This window comes from Carettochelys insculpta, chromosome 8 (assembly GCF_033958435.1).
Source record: "Carettochelys insculpta isolate YL-2023 chromosome 8, ASM3395843v1, whole genome shotgun sequence".
NCBI classification, from domain to species: Eukaryota; Metazoa; Chordata; order Testudines; family Carettochelyidae; genus Carettochelys; species Carettochelys insculpta.
The window spans coordinates 19,653,229-19,668,736 of NC_134144.1; positions in this window are offsets into that span (position 1 = coordinate 19,653,229).

Sequence of the window (15,508 nt, forward strand, 5' to 3'; positions counted from 1 at the left end):
CCCCTCATCATGTGACTGACATGGTTAAGTCCAGTTGGCAGCAGGGTTTGTTGCAAGCAAAGGTTCCAGGACTAGTATATCTGTGGTATGGCCTGTAGTTGTTAATGAGAATTTTCCTGAGATTGGATGGCTGTCTGTAGGAAAGAACAGGTCTGTCACCGAGCAACTGTGAGAGTATAGCATCACATAGGATTATTTCTACAGGACCCTGGCCTCATGCAATCTTGTCTTGGCTGTGACTTGGCAATGAGTAGGACATTTTCATGTCACCCTCCTATTTGTGAGTCCTTTGATGGCTGACCAGCCTGATCGCGGAGCCGCAGATCTTATCACAGAAGGGACAGGTACTAGTAGCTGTTGGGGCACGACAGGGCAGTTTTTGCCACTCTTTTCTCCTTCTTCACTTCCACTTGTCTGCACGGTGGGGGGACCCCTCAGACTGCACCACCTCCTCATGGATTACCACTCTCCACTGAGGACTCTCCTGATCAAGGTTCTCGCAAGCTTCAACAGCAATGCTGTACTTTTCTTTGTGTGGCTTCACTATGTATGTAAATCACTTTCTCTTGCCCCCAACACTCCTCCATCCTTCCTTCAACTCAGAAAACAGCATCTGTTTTGAGAGGCACTCATCAGACATCCAGACCACATGACCAGTCCGACAAAGTTGTTGGTAAATGATAATGGCTTCAGTAATGGTCAATTTTGACTTCTCTAGGATGTTAGTGTTCATGCACCTAAACTCCTCAGAGATATTTAGGATTCTTCTGAGGCAGCTTTCATGATATTGTTAAAGCACCTTCAGATGATGCTTGTACATTGTCCAGGTTTCATGCGCATAAAGTAATGTTGGAACAACCAATGTGAGGTATACCAGGAGCTTTGTCTTTGCGCAGATGTCCTAGTTCTCAAAGACCCTTTGTCTCAGATGGGAGAAAGCAGAACTTGCACAGCTCAGACGATGCTGGATTTCCACATCAATGTCGACTTTAATGCATGGTCTGGCTATGATCTGAAGAAGTGGGTCTGTCCCACAAAAACTCACCGCCTAATAAATTATTTTGTTAGTCTTTAAAGTGCTTCTGGACTGCCTTTTTGTTTCATTGGTTCTATAGACAGTCTTCACACCATCTGGAAGCTTGCCATCAACTAGATGAAGGGTCATGGCAATGAAGAGGCAGAACAGTGCTGGGGCAATGATGCAGCCTTGTTTGGCTCCAGTTTTGACCTCAAAGGGGTCACTTTGAGATCCATTGTTGCTCAACATGGTGGCAATCATGTTATCATGAAGACACAGCAGGATTCTAACAATTTTTATGTGGCAACCAATATTTGAAAAAATGGTCCTGGGGCACCACAAAGGTGAGTAGAACACTTTTGTCACGTCTACGAAACTCATATATAAGGCTTCGTTTTGTTCATGACATTTTTCTTGCAGATGCCAGACAGTGAAGATCCATTGTTTCTCAGAATGGTTGGAAGCCACACTGGGATTCTGGGAGAATTTCTTCTGAGAGTGGCAGGAGTTGGTTTTCAAGGATTCCAGCTAAAATTTTCCCTGCTGTCGCCAGGAGGGAAATGACATGATAGATTCCACAGTCCGACTTGCACCCATCTTGAAGAGACTGACAATCCGTCTGTCTCTGAACTCTCACAGCATCTGCTCCATGTTCCAGATCTTGAGCCAGGAGGTGAAGTTGCTTGTGAAGCTCTGGCCCACCTTCTTTGAAGATTTTAGTGGGGATTCCATCGAGTTCAGTTGCCTTGTTGCACTTCACCGCTCTGATGGCAGCTTGGACCTCTCTCAGGGTAGGACGTGCTGCAAGATTATCTCTAGGTAGTTGCTGGGGAATTGGTCAACAGATTCTACGACCACAGAGGAGGGGCAGTTTGAGAGCTCATAAAAGTGCTCCCTTCAGTGAGAAGCCATGGCTTCATTGCAGTACACATTAGGGTGCAGATAGGGGCTGAATAAAGACTGCAAGGACAAGTGTAAGTCCGGCATTGCCTACTTTTCAGGAGCCTGATGCTGTGAGCAAAATAACTTTCCTATGCCAGCTTTTTTAAACCTGTAATTCGAGTTAAAATCCAGATTAACTGTGACATAAAGCTTAAGGTTTACACTCTCTTTCAGCCAACAGAATAAATGGCTGAGCCATGTGACAGCACTCCAGCCTTTGCAAGTCATTCTCCACTTTAGCCAGCACCTTACCTACCTAGCAGCACTGGCCTTTTGTCAGGAACACTGCTCGCCTGCAGGGTCCACGTCCTGCAAAGAAAGTCACGGGTGTGCCATTTGCTCACTGCAGCCGGCTGAAAAGCAGAGGAAAGTTGGCGCGCGCTGTATTGGCGGAACTGATCTGGAGGCATTATTAAAAAAAAAAACATTTAAAGCTCTTGGAGCATTTTCTAAGAGTAAATGTGTTTAATACGACCCTCAGATGGAGAACCTCAAACATGAGACTAAATCATTTGACCACAACCATGCTGTGGAAGGCTCTGCGGGCTGATCCCGAGGGCTAAGTCCAAATGTTTCCTTCTCAATTGGTGCCCAGCAATTGGCGTTCATTTCAAAAAGCAGAGCTCTGGCTGTTCAAGTTGCTTAGAAAAAAAGGAGGCGGGAACTTCTGGCCATTATCAGTGCTACTGTGGCAGTGGCTGGAGCCCCAAGGCCCCTTGAATTTGCAGGGGGCTAGATCTGAGAGCTGGGGGCGGAGGCAGGAGGCAGCACCATAGTCCAGATGGTGGTGAGGGATGACTGTTCGAGGCCACACCCCTTCCACCCAAGGCCCTGCCCCTTCTGGGGACACAGAGCTGCCCCCCGCACACACACATGCCTTGTCCCACTGCATGGGAACTACCTGCTGGCCTCAGCTTTACAAACACCGAGGGCAGGACAGAGAGCAGCCCACGAACCCCTGGTGGGATAGGAAAAGCGTGTCTGATGGTGTCCTGTGTAAGCCACCTCACGTGGCTCAGTTAGCCTAGTCCTCAACGCCCATGTGCTCCGTCTCCTGCGGCTCAGTCCAGAGCAAACAGGGCAGATTCTCCTGTCACTCACCCTGGCCTAACGCCTCTGATTTACATGGGCAAATAGGCAGGCCTGGGTGAGGGCATTCGCCACTTAATTAAAAGCATGGGAAGAATACGAATACGACAGGTTAGTGGAACCTGGCATTTTTTCCTACCCTGTCATTTCTTAAAGATTCCTATTAAGTCATAAACGTGGCAAAGATTAAAGAGTTTATTAATGTTATTAGAGCTGAGATAAAATGCCATGGCTGGCAGGGTCTTTCCTCTCCCCATTTAATGAAAACATTCTCATCACGCTCTGCATCTATTACAGCAAAGCGTCCCTTCAGAGATCCTGTGAGGATTTTATTTTAATGAGAACAGCTATACAGACTGCCTGAAAGTCATATAGTTAAAATGCCTTACAGAGCCTTTTTCCCCTCACCCCCTTGCCCCCAGCAGAAAATGTTCTTCCAGTTGTATTCCTGTAGAGCAAAAGAGAGGGAGAGATGGTGTGAAAGTCAGGGGCTGTTTATAAGGCTCCCATGTGTTAAGCAGAGGTAGGCTTTTCAGGTGGTGGACACCATTCACGTACAGGTGCACCTTAGGCCTTGGTGCCATAGCACATGGTTAAGTAAGCGCTCATCTTGGGAGCAGAGGGAGATGGTCAAGAAGGGAGAGAGAGAGAGAGAGAGAAATATGCCCATTCTCTACCTCTTCCCCAGCCCATGACTTCACCCACTACCAGAGGTGGAAAAAGTACCCAAAAAGTTAATTGAGTAAAAGTGCATCTGCTTTGTGGAGAATGTATTAAAGTATAAGGTCCCGGTGTCCCTCTGGAAAACTACTTGAGAAAAAGTACACACATGCACGCCGCAGCTAGAGCGTACTCACGTTCCCAGAAGGGAAAGCAGCTGCCCTTTTCCTCAAGTAACTTTTGGAGTAATGTTCCACCTCTGCCCTAGTGACTATTGGACCACTGTGTAAGTGATATCGAGGTAGCCAGCTCAGGACCAGGGCGTTGGGGTTCTGTGCAGCTCCACCCAGCTGCTGTGCTTGTTGTTCAAGGTAGGGAGACTGTTGGAACAACAAGCAGGAGGAGCCATGGCTCATCTCCTGCCTGGCCTCTTCACAGCTGATACAAAGCCCCCTGAAGTCAATGAAAAGACTCCATTAACCTCAATGGACTTTGGAGCTGCCTATGCACGGGGCCAGACTAGAAACCCATTTCTGAAGGTCATAGCTTGTCCGTGACTTGCCAGCAGAATCCTAGTGGAGCTCTTAAAAGAGACCCAAGTGACGTAGAAGGCTTTGTTCTGGTTGTCTGCACATTGCACAAATTTCACCCAGAACAATTAAAAGTATATGCCATGAGTAGACAATGTTAGGGCCTTGCAGGACAGCAATCAGTATGCCGCTGCCTAATCTTAACACAACTTTGTTTATTTTCACAGTAATATAGTACATGGAGCTACACACCTCAGAGAGCCAGAAGGGACCTTTGGACGTCATGGAGTCCAGTCCCCTGCCCTCTTGGACCGAGCACCAACCTTCCCCCCGCCCCAGCTTTCTCCTATTTGCTCCAGATCTCTAAATAGCCCCGTCACTGATTGAGCTCACAACCCCGAGTTTAGCAAGCCAATGCTCAAGCCACTGAGCCATCTCTCACCCCCACACCACTTCCCCAAGAGAAATGTCACATTCAACATGCGGGCAAGCCTCTCTGTTGGGAAGCTCGGCCCAAACACCAGCGCTCACTGCTGTCATAGTAACTCCGCCTCCAGGTTTGCCTCAGCCTAGCATGGTTCGGGCAGAATGCTAACAGATGCGCCACTTGATACAGCCACTAGCGAAGAAACTGCACCCAGAAAACCAGGTTTCAACAAAGATCAAAAACTTGCCCACCTGCTATGAAAAAGCTCCTTCATGATTATGTGTAACAGCTACTCTGAGGACTCCTGCCATAACAATAACAAACAAATTAAGAGCTAATTAAGAGGGGGGGAAACAACACAGGTTCAATTTAAAAAGGTCTGTCAGGTCCTCAAGCTAGGAAGTGCTTTTTTCCTATACATACTATTACCCACTGTACACTTCTCTGACAACTATTTTTAATTTAAAAATGACATTTAACAAGAAACCAATATATCCCTGCTGTAACGCCACTGACTTCATTGTGCTTACATCAAAGGCAAACTTGGCCCATGAGGTTCAGTGTTGCAGTAGTTCAAAGAAACACAGTGTTGTTTCATTTGCCAGGAAAGATGAGAAAACGATCACATTTAGAGCAAAAACAGAGCTAAATTTACCAACAAAAATATCCTTTTAATTGGCTTCTGCAGCTCTAGCCCTTTTAATTACATTTGCAATGCAAGCAGCTAAGAAGCGTGCTTTTTAAAACAAGATATAAACACTTCTAGTAACCTGATTTAATTTGTTAATTTATTCAGTAACTAAATTTATTGTTAATGTATTTGACAGTAAGACATTATTACTTTAATTATTAACATTCTGATTTTTAGATTGTTGCTGATAGCTAGCGCCCATGTGACCTCTCAGAGCCTGGTTTTGTATTCTACAAGGGCATTTAAACTTGTATGACCGCTGAACACTGTAACTCCATAAAGTTTGCAAATCACAAACTCCCTTAACGTTATACTTCAGAAATACACTCTTAAGAGCTGACTAGTAGACATAAAATCACTTGTTGCCCCAGAAATAGTCCTACCATCACTTATGGTAAGTTTATTCCAAACACAAATGTACAATCAGTAATGAATATATCTGCCTCGTTCCCGGAGGTGCCGTTTGCCTTTGAGTAATGCTTTCATACTTCTTTAATTTGTTGACCAATTTTAAAACTATTAAAAGAACCAAACTATTAAAAAAAACCCTGGCCAATAAACTAATGTGTAATTTTAAGTGGCAATCAAATGCTTGGTGCCCTGTGATGAGGCTGATGGTAATTCAAATTCAAGTCAAGGTGATTATCATGAACACATATTGAGGCTGAAGTTACATTACTGCTGCATCAGCATTTCACAACGCAGACTTTTAGAAAATGCTTACCTGCTTTCTTGCAATAAATGCTAGATTAGCCAGAGAAAATAAGAGTCTATTAAAACTGCCTTGAGGGTTTCCTGAGGCTGTTTCAGAACCCAAGAAAGTCCCTACAGCCAAAATATGTCATCTCTCCTTGCTTCCTGTTACCACACTGAACTGTAGCAAATAACCCTTATGATTTTGCATGTTTCTGTGTCTGTGCATTTATGTTACACTACCCCCCCCCAACACTCTGAGTGCTAAAATGCTATGTGAAGCTATGCACCTGTCTTTGCTGTGCCAGTTGTATTCGGTGGCCAGCTACTTTCTGCTTCCAAATATGGCAAGCCAGGGCGCTGAGAGAAATTCATTAGTCCTAGCTTTGACTGACAGGTTACAGGAAAGACCACATCGGCATTCCTGTATGTCATGGCCACCATGCCATATCTGTAGGCATCCCACTCATTCATGAAAGCTGGTGAGAGGGTTTACAATCAAGAAGCATTAGAATATCAGCCAGCTCAGAGGCAGAACAGGCGAGACAGTCAATCCTGCCAGCAAATTTCATTCAATTTCTGGCAAAGACGGTTGGCTGGGCAAACACAAAGGTAATGAGATCAACTGAAATACCAAGCAACAAGGTTGTTCTTTGAAGTAATTATCCTACCAGGAACCAAGAGCCAAAATGAGAAGGTTTTCCAGGAATACGATGTGGACACACATAGGGGACAACTTGCATTCTTGAACCCAGTTCATTGCCCCAAGATTTACCACCACCAAGTAGGCTCTGCCAAAGGGATGGGCTGAGCTAAAGGAAGGAATCTGGAAGATGGATAATGTTATGAAAATAAAGAAGCTAGAGAATGGGGCATAGTGAGCATCACTAAGGAGAAAAACCTACCTTGGTTACCAGGCTCTGACCGGGATGTATATTTTCTTTGGCATTCTATGTGATATGTGCAATGCTGGCTTGCTCACTGCTTAGAGAAAGATCCCGGGTGTGTACAAGGCTAACAACCAAAGAAATGAATTTACACTGAGCATGGTTAGGTTCTTCTCATTTGTTTGTTTAAACCATGGAGCAGAGGCAGCAGGGGTGGCATTTCTCCTCCCTTTGCCACAAGCTGGAAGAGTGCATCTTCACTAAACCACACAAAGGGCTAGGTAGGTGGGATAAGAGCTTATCTTTAATCACCCCATTATTCTCTTGTTGCCATCATGGCAGGAGGTCAGAATTCCTGAACTTCACAACTAGTTTTGTGCTCTGCAGTGGTGACTATGGTCTATGATTTAGACACTGGCCAGCGTTCTGATCTGTACGTCTGTCATGTCAGGCATTAATGTTGCGGATATTTAAAAATGAATAAAACGCTATTTAATGAGGGAGGGTCTAGAGCTTCCCAGAGCTTTGAGAGCTATGGAGTGAAAGGATATACTTCAGAATCTTGCAGTCAGATACTACAGGTTACCTACGGAGCGGGATTTTAGCCACCCACTTGTTGCAGGCAAGAGAAATTTAGGTTCGACGCTGGGTTCTCTGCATACAAAAATGCTGACCAGGTATCTGTTAACACAGGTGGTTTATTTCCTGACAAATTTAAACAAACCCTTAACTAACAGTTTCTCAAGCATAACAGGAAAGTGGCTTCTTACATCCCTTCGGCAGCTGGGGACTCCAGGCACCTGCAGACGAACAGGAGTTCTTCTCGCAGTTCTGAGGCACCAGTACCAGGTCCTTTGGTGAAGTCCAGATTGCATTGATTTCTGCGCTGCTTATATACAGTTTTTTCCTGCCTTGCTCTGCAGTTCTGTTAGATCACTCATTACCATTTAATGTATTTTCTTATTTGCTTATGTGTGATTGTTACAGTTGGTTACACTAGATCACAATAGGTTTGTCTCCTTCCCCTTATATACATATGATCTGCTACAATGCCACTGCTTATCTCACGTGAGGATATTCCTAAGGCATGTTCCTGGCTCATCAGATGGGGGGACTGTATTGCCAAAACGCTCCTAAACTGCATCTGACGAAGCAGGTCTTTGCCCACGAAAGCTTATGCTCCAAGATACCTGTTAGTCTATAAAGTGCCACAGGACTTCTTCTTGTTCCCAAAGATGCAGACTAACACAGCCACCTCTCTGATACTCCTTAACTGTTGCTCACAAAATTCTTCTGCAATTAACTCCTTTGCCACTTTAACACCAGAAGGGACTATTGTGGGCCTTGAGGCTTACCTCCTACACAATACAAGCCACAGAATCTCACATGCCCATTCCCATAAAATCCATAACCTGTGGCCAGGGGAGCCAACAGACTTGTTATGCCCCTGGACAAGATGGGATGCGTGTGGCTCCACACACCCAGATGGGGTGGGGCTTGAGGCAGAATCTGTCCCCGGCCTCCTCCCTTCACCTGTTGGCAGGCCTGCCTCTGGCTGAGTTTCTTGAGTCCTCATACAATAAACTCTTCCATGTCCGGCAGCCATGACCAGAAGGTTGTCAGAGATTTAAATATTCTGGATAATAGAGAGGTATACCTAGCAATGCATAACACTAAAGAAAAACACAGTTAGATATTAAGAAACAAACAAAAATGTATGCAGAGTACTTTATTTACCAACAACAGTAGTATTATGCACAGTAACCTCATACTGTATTTACTTGTACTTACTTTCACTAGACTGTACATATGGAAAACGTCACTAAAGTTTGCTTCCCGTTAAAATGCCAGTTATATGATAGTTCTGGTTAATAGCATGTCAGATAGGAAAGAGTTTACTGTATAACGATATAAAGACATCAGATTGCAGACAATCCACCGTTTACACTAGTCTAAAACTGTAAGTTACTTGAGCCCCATGCTGAAAAGGGAGGTACAAATCCTCTGCCAATCTAACCTTCCCAGGCCCCTCCCTCCTCAACGCTCCAATGACCACTTCTTAGCTCCAGGGCTTGTGGGCAACACCCACCAGCCAGACATCCAGGAAAGCATTCACTGTTGTAACTCAGAATCCTCCTCCTCTAGTGCCCCATCTCCCGCTGTTGGAGACCATGGCTACTTGCAGTCACCGATGGCAACATGTCATGGTAGCCAATCTCATCACACCATCCCCTCCAGAAATGTATCAAGCTCAGACTAGAAGTCTAGAAGGCTCCCCTCTTCTTGCTTCCCCGTGCTCCCATTTGGACGCTGTTCCAGAATGTCACTCTACTGGTTAGAAAGCTCCATTTAATTTCAAGCCTGCACTTGTTGATGTCCAGTTTATAGCCATTTGGTTTTGTGCCAACACTGGTGCTTAACTAAAATAACTCCTCTCTCTCCCTGGGTATTTATCCCTCTTGTGCATTTATGCAATGTAATCTTCTCGCCCTGTGCTTTAACATTACACTCGCACATACAAAGCAGGAAAAAAAATGAAATAAAAGGGACCCATAATACGTAGCAAACAAATTCCCTTGACACCCTGGTGAGTATGTTTATGGCATTTCTCTAGTGGGACTTATGACTTAAGTCTCAGATTGAGGTCTTGAGAGAAATAATTTTGAAGTAGTAACAGTTCTCATCACAAAACTTCCGTAAAGAAACTGGTGTGACTGGCAGGCTTCATTTAACAAGGCCCAGGGCTAACGGTACCGCTTGAATGCACCTCTCCTCGCTCCTTTGAGTGAGTACGTCTGCGTCGAGTTGGTGGTCATTAACTAGGCAGGATAAGAGGAAAAAGGTGTGTGCTGCCACCTGCAGTGTTGCTCTGAATAGCTAAAAGAGAGACTAGGTTTTGCGGGAATAATTGTTGAAGCATTACATCAGAAAATATCTGCCAGTGAAAGAAAGAAAGAAAGAAAGAAAGAAGTGGACAAGACCACCCTAGAATGCTAGAGGGTAGCAGAGGACATACAAAAATCCCAAACCTAGGACTGATCTTTGCATTCTCTGCCCACAAGGTTGGTGGGCACATGAGATAGCAGGCCTGCTTTTTTCTACTCTATTACATTGGCCTTTGGCTGCTGTAAATCCACTGACATTAGTGTATAATAGATGGGGCCACTAGTTCTGCAAATCTGTGCACACGATAGCTGGAACTGTTGTTAGTAACAATTGCATTTTAACTAGATGTTAGCAGCACTGTTCTTACATGCTTTACCCAAGCAGCATGGATAGGGTTTTGTTTTTTTTTTCCAGGGATCCAACTCCTACCCCTGAAATAGTAATGTTGCAGTCACAGAATCCCAAGCAGTGAACCAGTGCTAGGGAAAGACAGAAAGAAGATGGCAGGCTGGTGCGAACGAGCCAACTGATGGGGAGGCCTGAGCAACCAGCTCATTTTTGAATAAGATGACATTTGGGCGCTAAAAGGAAAAGGCTTTGCAGAACATACACAGATGTATGTAAGCTGTTTGGTGAGATACAAATCAAACTTGCTCATACTCAATGGATTAATATCTGGCTGACTGACAGGTCTGAAAAGGTAACTGTAAAGGGGGACTCACCAACTACTGGGGGCGTTTCTGCTGGGATCCCACAGGGATCAGTTCTTGGCCCTATGCTACTAAATAGTTTTATCAGCAAAGCTGGAAGAAAATAAACTCGTTGCTGATAAAGTTTGCAGAATACATCAAGACTAGGGGACAGGTAAAGAACAAAGAGGATGGGTCATTCATGCAGCATGATCTGGTTCACTTGGTAAGTTAGGTGCAAACTAAGTATAGGTGCACGGCTACGGAAAAATGTGTACAGCCAGGAACAAATGGATGTTGGCCATACAGGCCATGGGACTCTATCATGGCAAACAGTGACTCAAAAAGAATTTGGAGGTTGTGGTGTACAGTCAGCTGAACACAAGCTCCGAGCACAATGCAGTGGCTGAAAGCACTGGCGTAGTCCTTGTTTGCACAAACAGGAATCTCATGTAGCAGCAGACAGGTTATTGTGCCTCTGTCTTTGGTGCTTGTGCAAATGCTGGTGGAACACTGAGCAGAGTGCTGGTGTCTGCAACTCAAGAAAGATGACAAAATTTCAGAGAAGGGCCAATGATTAAAAGGAGTAGAAAACATGCCTTACCCTGATCAATATAAGGTACTCAGCTCAATCATGTTAATAAAGTGCTTGATTACAACCTGTACCCTACAAAGGAAACAAGTATCTAAAATGGGCTCTTTCATTTACCCTAGGAACATATTGCATGATTCAGCAGCTGGGTACTGAAGCTACAGACATTCGGCCTGCACCAATGCCCTAAAGAGAGGTCTAGTTAGAGGAAAACCAGTGGCAGCAGCCACAGCAGATTGGCACAAAGAGGTTGTAGGACAGGGATGGATTCCTCCTGGGTGAGCAAGCCGGCATTTCTCTGATCAATACAGAAGACAGCAGCTGTAGGCATCGAAGAAATGTTGTTTCACTATGGAAAGTTCTCTACTGTTCTAAGGGAAAAGCCGTGTGTAGCTCTGAAAAGCAAATAAACCCTTTTAGCATCATTCTAGTACAAAGCAGAATTATACAACAAGGACCCTTGCACAAAGAACAAAATGTAAAACAGAGAAAACAAACGTAGAAGGCTCTATAAAAGTTTTAATGGATTTTTCAGATGTGCAATGGCATTTTAATGGGATGTCTTAAATTATCTTTCTCTTTAGCATTCAGACAGGCTCCTACTCCAAGGGGCTCTTTCTGCCTGGAGAGAAATAACATTTCAAAGCACAGTCAACTATCAGATTCTTTCTGGAGGAGTTAAGGCTAAAATGCTAATATGCTCGCTAGAATCAAAAAAATTGCCAGGGTGATCAGTTCTCATGCTTCAGGGCATCAGTTGATCACCATCTGGGATCAGGAAGATATTTCCCTGAGTGGTATAATGTTGCTCAGTTATGTGCATTTTCCGGGGGAAGCTAGGGGTTTCATGTTGCTCTGAAGCAATGTATATGGACTGCTTTTTGGATACAGTGGCTGGCAGAGTAGAGAAACTGTTTGTGTGACCTTGTCTTTGCTCTTCGAAATGAGAAACAAGACAGATATTTCTGTTCAAATCCCACAATCTCCTCTCACAGCCACTCTAGCCTCCAAATGAAGTGAAGGACAGCATGTGCTGCGGAAAATAAACACTGTGTGGTGGCCAACTGCCTCAATCATTCTGTTACTTTGCAGAGACAGGCATCACCAAGGAAAGCATGAAAATCCAGTCTCTGAGGCTGATCCTACACCGCACGCGTCAGTGGGAGCTTTGTCACTGGCATCAAAGGGACCGGCATCAGATGGGGATCTTCCACGAGAAATTGAACATTCTACTCAGAGTGCACACTTTCCACTGGGCTTTTGAAAAAAAATGCTGAGGGGACCAGAGTCAAAAGATAACATCATTGGTATGTTTTTCTAAGCCAGGCAGCTATTTTCAGCAGCTGATTCCAGCCAGTAGGTTTTCAACATATTAAAAAGACTCAGAAAAGTATGTTTAAATATCTCTGGCCCATTGGTTCCCTTCTCAAATCCCTGAAATGGATGTTTCTTCTTGCTGAGGCAGATGCAGGAAATTGCAACTAAATTAACTGAAAGCCAGAAAAATAGATAAGCAGACTAACCCTCTAGCCTATCAGACCCTTTGCTCCCGAGGACTATAGTTGGAGTCCATGCATAGCAGTCTTGGTCAGCAGTTTGATCTTTTTTTAATTTTATTTTAATGTCTCAGGGATGGGGAAGCAAATAGTCCCATTTTCCTAAAGTCAGAAACATTTTGCTGCAGTTTGTTGGCTGGCAGCCGCAGCACAGAAAGCCTGCCCCTGACTGTTTCTACCTTTGCAAAAACCCTCTCTGAAGGCAAGGGAAAAGATCTCAAAGAAATTGCTAACAGTCTGAGGGGTTTGGTTGTGTGGTGGGGTTTAAGCTATCTAAACTGCCTTCCTCCCCTACGTCCTCATTTTCTCTGGCACCTGGTGATGCAATTCCAGCAGGAACCGTAATGTCCTTTAAGGAAACGTTTGACTATGTTAGTTAATAAGGGTGAACAGTTGTAAATGGAGTTGCACTGTGTATGCAAACTATACTGCTTTTGATGCCTTTGGAGACTCCAGTCTGGTTAAAAATAAATTATAAAGAAAATGTAAAAAAAACCGTGAACTCTTTTCCCCAGAATGCTGTAATATCACTTTCATCTGAATTTGGTTCATTTCTTCTAGACAGAACCAGCAGAAACAGCGTGGGGGAAAAAGATTCAGTCAGTCACCAGTGGAGGAAAGAAAAGCGTAGCAAGACAGATACATTAAAAGCAGGCGTGGCTACAAATAATGCCTCTTTTTCCTAGACAGATTGACAGGAACAGAACCCCACACAGGGTCCCGATTAAGTCAGTGGATCTGTCTGTGGGAACAGGAAGGCCTGCTGGACGGGCTCCAGCGTATGGATGGGAGCCTGGATAGCTGTCAGCTAAGAGACATAATCAAAAATCACCACAAAGAATATTACACATTAAGACCCACATATTTACCAACAGGATTCAAGTGTTTGGAGTTGTTCCTAAGCATGGTGTGGCACTTTATTTTACAAAGGTTGTTCTGGAACAAGTGTTGAACTGCTGACAAAACATTAAAGGTTTTTCAGGAAATTTACATACATTGTTCTTGCAGGAGGACACGGAATGTTGTAAACCTAGGTTGCCCTTACCACATTCTCCTCTGCAAGCAGCATGCTCAAGGACAGCTTTCCCCCCTGCCTTCACCATCCTCATCAGTTTGTCTCCAGGCCACCACCAGCACTGCCAGCCCTAAGCAGTCAAAAAGCATGAGTCAGGTCTGTCCAACAAAAAGCATGATGTTGATTTAAAAGAATTCATTCCAGGGATTTTTTTCATTTGCCTTTAGGATAAACTCATTTCTTATCTCCGAGCTTTTCTCTGAAACCGTGAAGGCTGGACACTTCCTTTTTTTCCCCTTGCATAAAAGCTGAAGTGCTCATTTAAAACAAACACTGTGAGGTTTCAAATAGAATCACTGAAATTTACAGCATGACATAACTTTGGAGTCAGTCCTGAGAGAAAGAAGCTCCTCTTTTCTTTCTTCTCAGGTAGGTGTGGAACTACTATGGAATAAGCTAAGAACACTGATGGGTAATAATTTTACACTCTGTGTGATCTGGTCTGCGAGATAAAGATGTTGTAGACTGGGTGTGATGGTGCTCAGTTGTGAGGCTCCTCACCACTACCTGCCCTTCAGTTGAAGCACGCCCATCCTACAGAGGTGAGCCACAGCCTCGAGTGGTACGAGCACTACCTTCCAAGCCTCAAAGAGCCTCATGTTCACTAACAGGGGGTACACATCAACCCCTGAGTCCTCAGAACATGCCCTGCAGTATCAAGGCCCTTAGCCTCGATAGGGCTTCTTAGAATATTATAGGCATGTGACCAGGATTCATCACTGAATTTGGTCTGGGTAGATCAGAGGTCAGCAACTCCCAGCACAGGTGCCAAGAGTGGAACTCAAGCCAACTTGCATTGGCACGCAAGCTGGGATCTCAGCACCGCCTTCTCCCCCAGGCTGCCAGGAACTTGCTCGAAGTCATGCTGCCCGTGGATTACCAAAAGACCAGCTAATGCTACCAACCACCACCTAAACAGTTAAGCTCTGCTAATTTATTTATTAATGAAGCTATTCTAAGTAGGACTATTAGTGACTTTAAAAAGTATCGCTGGCAGTCGGCCCATACCTAGAGGTCAAAAGGTCAAATTTCATCATTCCACCTTGGAAAAGTTGCTGACCCCTGCGTTAGATCATTAACTTCCCTGGCTTGGGCTGGGTACGGATAAGACGTGATGTGAATGCTGATCCATGCAACCTCCTTGTTCCTGGAATGCATGCAGCCTTACTAGGAAACTTCCATTCCCAAAGGAACAGTGCGCACCAGCCTGTGAAATTCAATTCAGGACCTTCACTTGGCTTAACATCCTCGCACTTCGATATAGTCATAGCGGAAAACAAGAAAACATTTGGCATTAAGGAACAGGAATTCAAGAAATAGTGAATAAGGATATTGGAAACACTAAAGAAGTGAATCCACAACAGGCTTTCTAGAAATTAACACTAACAATTTACTCTCATGAAGCCAAATACCTTTTACCTCTTGAGTGAAGGGAGTCCCCACGTCTTCTCTGCTGCCCCAATCAATCGAGTAAACCTTTGCTACACACCACACTCCAAGGTTCTCTCCCTCATGGGTTTTCTTTCCTGTCAGCTTCTTTCAGAGGTTCTGACAAACCTTCCTTTGCATTCAGCTCCAGCCGGTGATAGGAAGCCCATTGTGAGCTCCATTTACATGTAAACATCAGGATGGATAAACATCTTGCCTGACAGTGAAACAGTTTTTCACCTTGCATGGTGACCACTACCTTGATATAGACATGAAGAATGTATGTGTACTATACATCTCTAACTCCTTGCTAGGGTGACCATCCATCACGTATTGGGCAGGACG